Source organism: Hippocampus comes, unplaced genomic scaffold, assembly GCF_001891065.2.
Source record: "Hippocampus comes isolate QL1 unplaced genomic scaffold, H_comes_QL1_v1.1 scaffold62, whole genome shotgun sequence".
NCBI classification, from domain to species: domain Eukaryota; kingdom Metazoa; phylum Chordata; class Actinopteri; order Syngnathiformes; family Syngnathidae; genus Hippocampus; species Hippocampus comes.
The window spans coordinates 256275-263354 of record NW_017806062.1 but is presented as its reverse complement, the minus strand read 5'-3'; positions in this window follow the sequence as shown (position 1 = coordinate 263354).

Below are 7080 nucleotides of genomic sequence, written 5' to 3'. Positions count from 1 at the left end.
GGTGGGGGGGGGGTGCGAGAAACAACAACTAAATGATGGCAACAGCGCGCCAAAGATGATACACAGTGACGTTAATGATGGAAGTAATGTTGAAGCCACCTCGATGGGGAGAAACAGGCGCAACATACACTTGGAAACATTATTAAAAGGAAAGCATATGATCTCCAGGAGGCTGTCGTGACATTTTTCGAACAGTCTCTCCAGATGCTTTTGATGCTAATATACCTGAGTGGTAACTGCACATTTTTCTAGGACCGAAAAAGTGACCAGACCTTGACCCATGTCCCACACAGGTACCCAGCTCTGATCGTCCGAGTATCGGGGGGGTCAACTATTCGTGCCACTAGGCCCACCACGGTTGATCGTTTCACTATGTGCCACAGAAAGGGGTTCGTTCAAGGTCGCAAACGTTCGCCAACTGTTCTGCAGACGTCGCTGACAGTTGTAATGGTTTTTCTTTGTTCAAAACTCCCCCGGGGGACAAGGATACGCGAATGTTTTGGAGAACATTTGGTGAATGTTTGCGACCTTGAACGAACCCGGCACGAACCCTGATGAGAAGGCAACATTTCTTTCGCCCCTCAGTGGGATAGCGCTCAAAGAACCAGCCCTCTTGATTTTCCTGGATGTTGACATCTCTCCGCTCGCAAGGGGGCTAAAGTCAACAAATCTGCGGTCCCCATAAAGTAAAAAGTGTGTCTTATCTCAAGCATTCATATTGTCTCTGTCACTGATGACATTATAAAAAGCTACGCGACGATAGCGTGTCGTCATTCGCCTGGATCTTGTCAGAAGGGCGATTTTGACACCAAGCGCTCGTCATTTGCAATTGGTAGTCTTCCAATAACGCCGCGTCAAAGACGGTAGATAAGCTGACAGTAGCGGAGGAAGTAGCCCCTCTGGATTGATTGCCGAATTAAATTTGCGCTTTGTTTGCACGTTAACTGGCCGTGTGTCGGTCTCGGACAGACACTTTGACGCAGCTGTTTTACTGTGTCAACGTTGATCTCATTTCTCTTTCAAACTGATGTATTTATTCAAAGGTGCTGGAGTAACGCGGCTCGGATGTACTGTACGTGCCTAATCAGCGAAACTGTCAGCGCCGGTGAAAGATGTGGTCATTCCAAGAGACAGGACCTGCTGAAATGCACACCATAAACGGTCTCATAGCATCTCCGGCAGATATGAGCACAAAGCCCGACGCGAGCGTCTGGTGACGGACGGATGATACACGGTTATGTCAGACTCCACCGCCGTGCGGCTGGAGGTCATTCAGCTTTTGGCAACAATTGTTCATCGCTCGCCGTGTTTGTGTTATTGCGCGCTCGGGTAATTCATTGCGCTTATTTGCAACTCGCGTTCCATTTCACCACGGCGTGAACCCCATCACGCATCAGAGATGCTATATCGAAGCGTTATTATGACGGCATTCATGAGTCTACCCTGACTTCATGCGTAGGATTCCGATTGTAGTCATCTTGACAGCGCAATCTCAGGCTTTTAAATCTTTGTTTGACGCAAACAAGACACGCCAGTATGAAAATGTGTGAGTAGTCGATGCTGAATTCTATTCAAGACTCTAGATGTCTAAAACACAAGTTCTGATTAAACTGCGGCTACGTCTAAATACCTTCAGGATTGTTTGTTTACAAGTACACAAAGAGATGAACTCTGCGGCTGTTTCGCTCCATCTGGTATTGGACTGGGGGGCGGCCCGATGGTCCTGTGGTTAGCGCGTCGACCTCACAGTGCAAAGGTCGTGGGTTCGATCCCGGCTCCGGTCTTCCTGTGTGGAGTTTGCATGCTCTCCCTGTGCCTGCATGGGTTTTCTCCGGGTACTCCGGTTTCCTCCCACATTCCAAAAACACGCACTCACAGACACTCAGAATTGACACTCGGTGTGAGTGTGAGTGGTTGTTTGTCTATGTGTGCCCTGCGATGAGCTGTCTTGAATCCGTGCAGGGCCGAATGAGAGTGATATGTGCTGTCCGGTGTCAGAAAGCTTGCTCTCATGGGTGCCGGGGATTAATATCCCCGAGGATAATGAGGCAAAACCCACAGCAACGTTACACTGAAGTCCCCTTCGCATGAGCCCCGATTCAAAGGCTATTGAACATCCGTGGAAGGACCTGACCATTGGCCGTCTGACTTACAACAAAGGCGGCGCTCGCAAAACCGTCGTCATACCGTCTCTCCTGAAACTTGTGACCGAAAATTCCATAAGGGTCGCTTTTGTTTGATTCTCATCAGAAACGGGAAATGAAATGAGACGGAGGGGTGGGGGGGGAACAAAAAAGGAGCCCTATGGATCAGTGATCCAATGAATAGTCCGCACACCAACGGCGATCTGGTCTTTCTGTTTCCCATCATCCCAGAAAATATTAGAGCAACCATTCATCTTACGCTGTTAAACTGAATCCAATTTGCCACGCGTCCGCGAGACCTTTTACAGATATCTTTAATAAGAATACGTGTGTGAGAGGAGAAAAAGCAATATGTGGTACAATAAAAGAGAATATTAGAGAGTAGCATTCATGCGCAGACTGCACGAGCTTACTTTCAGGGAATTGGGTTTGTCTCTACTTTTGGATTCTGGGCTTTATTTCGCTTGGCAGAATCTAAGATGAATAGCAAGATGATGCTATTAACAAGGTGTCGAGTGCAAATAATGTTTCAGTATCGTACAAAAAAACCTGTTGTCTTAGTACCTACCAGCTTGTCTACTGCCGTACCGACCTACAAAGTACTTGTCTTCCTTCTTTCCTACCAGCTGGTGTAGTTCCAAATTCCTGACTCCAATAGTTTAAATCCTAAATATACCCTGAACCAGCGGTCCCCAACCCCCGGGCCGTGGACCGGTCCCGGTCCGTGGGTCATTTGGTACCGGGCTGCACAGAAAGAATAAATAACTTACATGACTTCCGTTTTATTCATTTCGGACTGTGAAAGATGTTTTATTTTGAAAAATTGTCAGATTCTCTGTTACACCCGTCTACAGTATGTCACTCTTGACGCAGGTCAAGGCGCGCTTCTAGGTTACGTGATGGGTTACGGCTAAAATGAAACCCATGAGCTAGAAAAATGAGTAAAAAACAAACGCCTTTGGGAAGGCGAAAAGGCCCAGCCAAGAGACAGAAAAGGAGCCTACGAATTTCAAGAAAAAGGCGGCTACATTTAATAGACACTATAAGGAGTCCTACGGATTTAACTCAACGGGAGATTCCCACGCACCAAGCCCGCTCTGCATAATATACGGCGATGGTGACTCGTATTTTTCATGCACTTTGTATTTCCGGTGTATCTTATTTTGAAGGCACGTTGGGGACCGCTGCCCTGAACTACACCTCAGAATTCATGATTTCACACTCATCTTACAACATTAACCTCTGTCGTAGTTTCTTCTGTTAACGACCCAGGCTAAACTGAGCTCCTCCTGAAAGGCAGTGAACACGATAAACACTTCCCTGACGCCCGCCCATGACTACTTCATAGGTCATGGGAGTTTCAAATGCATAACATTTTTGACGTCTTAAAATTGTAACTTTTGGAGTTTCACTCGTGCGTCTCAGTTCTATGACCTCACTGTATGCTTCTTGATGACATCACAGCAACAATCCACTTAATGGATTCTTCGTTGACAAATGATGCATGCATCACAGTCAGTGACGTATCTGTTTCTGTGAACCTGAAGCAATAGATGTTTCTTCCAAACGCTGGCCCAAACAAAATTGCGCGCACTCAAGATAATTAAAAATTTCCACCCTCTAATGAGTTTATGCAGCAATCTGCTTAAAGACAGACGGCGGATGTAATTGATCACACAGCTCGCAGCTTGACCGCATGAGCTGTTTTCTATTGTCCTCCGGGGTCACATCCCCACAAGGCGCACCCGAGGAGCTCCGACACCTTAAGCAGGATCATTATTTCCCCAACAAGAGCGGCTGAGATTCAGACAAAGCATCCCGAGAAATCCCAAGATCTTGAAATGTTATAAAGCAGAGAGGCTTTTCGGCATGAGCAAGACACAAATGCATTTATCACGATGTTCCTAAAAGTAGAAGCGGGAAGCCGTGCAGTTAGGTCACGCCGAGAAAAACTCGCCAACTTCCTTTCAACTCTCTACTGGACTCTTCCCAAGTCTACCCTAAAGTAGATGCATTTTTCAACAAATGCTGTCTCACGCTTTTCACCTTTCGCGGGGGGTTTGTGGTCCCCATTGAGCGTGAAAAATGAGGGCTTTGTAAAATACAACTGAACCACACTTAAGAAATGTAATTTAAAGATTTAAAAACATTTAAGATGCTATAACCTTACACAGATGCACTTTACTTTGGAGTCAGATAATCCTCCATTAAGCGTCTCCAGTTGGTCCCGAATGCTGCTGCTCGCCTCTTGACTGGTACTCGTAAGAGGGAGCACATAACTCCTACTCTGGCATCCTATTACTGTATTTGTTTTCAAATCTTGAAATGGCCTCGCTCCACCTGACTTCTCTGAGCTCCTCCGCCCCCACACACCTGCCCAGTGCCTCAGGTCTGCGGACCAGACATTATTAGAGGTACCAAGAACGAAGCGGAGGCTCAGAGGGGACCAAGCCTTTTCCGTTGCTGGTCCCTCTCTTTGGAATGACCTCCCACTGAAGGTTCCGCAAGCCCCCTCGGTGCCCATCTTTAAAACTCGTCTCAAACCTCATTTGTATCCTTTGGCTTTTGCCTTGATTTTAATTTGACTGTTTTCGTGCTTTCTGCTGTCTTCTTTTTTAATTTATTGTTTTATTGTTGTATGTATGATATTTTCTCCATGTACAGCACTTTGTGTACAGCGTTGGTTGTTTTAAAGTGCTCTATAAATACAGTTGAGTTGATTTGAGATAGTGATTTATTTATTTTTTTATTTTTATTTCATCCCACATAGAAAATCACTGGGATAAAGGACAGATAATTTGCGATCTACTACCCTGGGATTCCCCAAAGGTCACAAGCAAACATTGATAACAGAGGAGGTACTGCATGTGTGAGTTGTGAGGAGGACCGCTATCTCGTTGACATTTGTGCCAGCGCTGCTGTTTGAACTTCGCATGGCTCAGACAAATGCCACGGCTGTCACCTCGTGCTTTTTAATTACATCTGATCTGCTCCGTTAGGGGCTCGCAGATCAACTTAAATCGCCGCCGAGCACTCAGGTGCCTCAAATGACTAACGCGGCAATAGACCTTTTCACCAATGACGTCACAGGCACGTCCAGGTAGCAAACGACAGAGCCATGCCCGATTGCAACGCGAGTCAACAAACCTTTGTCACTTGACCAAGACATCGCAATTGAGAGAAAAAAAAAAGGCTAAAGGGCTTGAATGAAGATTTTAGATTTCCAACCATTCTAAAAAGGTCAACAGCTCCACCAGAAGGTGAGCACCGCGTCGGACACACCGAGCCTGGCCAAGCGCAGTGTTTAGTCGTGCTGACTGTCTCTGCTCACTTTAAAAAATCAGGTTAAGACAACACATTGACCAGCTCCGCGTGGCGACGAGGTCACGGAAGATGATGAAGTGTGGCCGCTCCCTCCTAATGAACATAAAGCCACCCGAGTGGAAGGCCGTTTTAATTGAAATCTCCTCCAGCTGAACGGCCTGACGCGCTGGCAGGCGGCAAGGATGGATGTTCACGCCACCAGTAATTCACTTTTCACACGCGGAGCTTCCAGAAATCAATGTTAGGCCTTCTTACCAATTACCTTCGTACTTACCTGTCGAAAAGTCCCCGCCGTCACACCTCCCCTGGCTGACCAACATTTTTTTTTCCTCTCAAGAATTTTCTTGTTCCATCTAACTTCATCCATCTAACTATTGTTTTTACACGGTAGTTTTACACCCTATTTTCTTCCATACCAGGTCTATCGACATTATTTCCTGTTTACACATCATACTTATGTCCCTCCTTTTCTTGTAGCAACCTTTCTTGCTCCGGCTACCCTCTTAACTTCATATTTCCTGTCTATCTTAAGGAGTTACTGAATAAAGTACACCTTGAGTCCAAAGTCCGAGTGACTTGGAGTAACTCCATGTGACAAGCCGGGCTTACACTCAGCTACGGCTTCTCAAAGTGGTCTGGGAGTTCCTGTACAGACCCCTTTGAGAGCTATGGCAACCGAGCTCCAAGCTAGCTGCTAACTGGCACCAAACCACTGGTGTTTTATTTTAATCAATGCGTCCGGACATTGTATATAACCATTTTTAATGGCATTTATGGCCTTGATTGTCACAAAATACATTTAATGACTGAATGCTTTTTGATGACCCGCAGATCTACATTTCTAGTTTCTTCATTTCGCTAACCTTACCTATTTAGTATCCATTTCTATTCTTCGACCTACAGTTTCTTCTTTGTTCTGTCAACCTTTTCACAACAGTACCTTCACTGAGTCTACCTTTTCATCGACCAGTCTTTCTTCCTTACCTCCCTTCTACCTACCTTCCTCATTCTGTTCTTATTCTTCACAATGTACCTTCATACTGACCGCACTGAGTTTCTTTCTATTCACCTTTCTTGTTCCATCTCCAAAGTACCTTATCTGTATCTACGTTCTTCAAGGCTAGCTATTTTATTACCGGCTTTCGTAATAACCTATGTTCTTATTTACCTCAACATCTTTTGTTTTATACCTCTTTCGGGATAGCTTCTTACCAGGATGTTTTACACAAGTGGCTTCACAGGTTGAATGAGAATAATAACTGTTCCAAAACATTTGAATTATTCATGATTTTACCTGGTCGGCACAGCACGATGGTCGACTGGTTAGCGCGTCGCCCTCACAGTGCAGAGGTGCAGGGTTCGGTTCCGGCTCCGGCCTTTCTGTGGGTAGTTTTGCAAGTTCTCCCCGTGCCTGCGTGGGTTTTCTCCGGGTACTCCGATTTCCTCCCACATTCCAAAAACATGCACGGCAGGCTGATTGAACACTCTAAATCGTCTCTAGATGTGATTGTGAGCGTGAGTGGTTGTTCGTCTATGCGTGGCCTGCCATTGGCTAGCAACCGGTTCAGGGTGTCCCCCGCCTACTGCCCGAAGACGGCTGGGATAGGCTCCA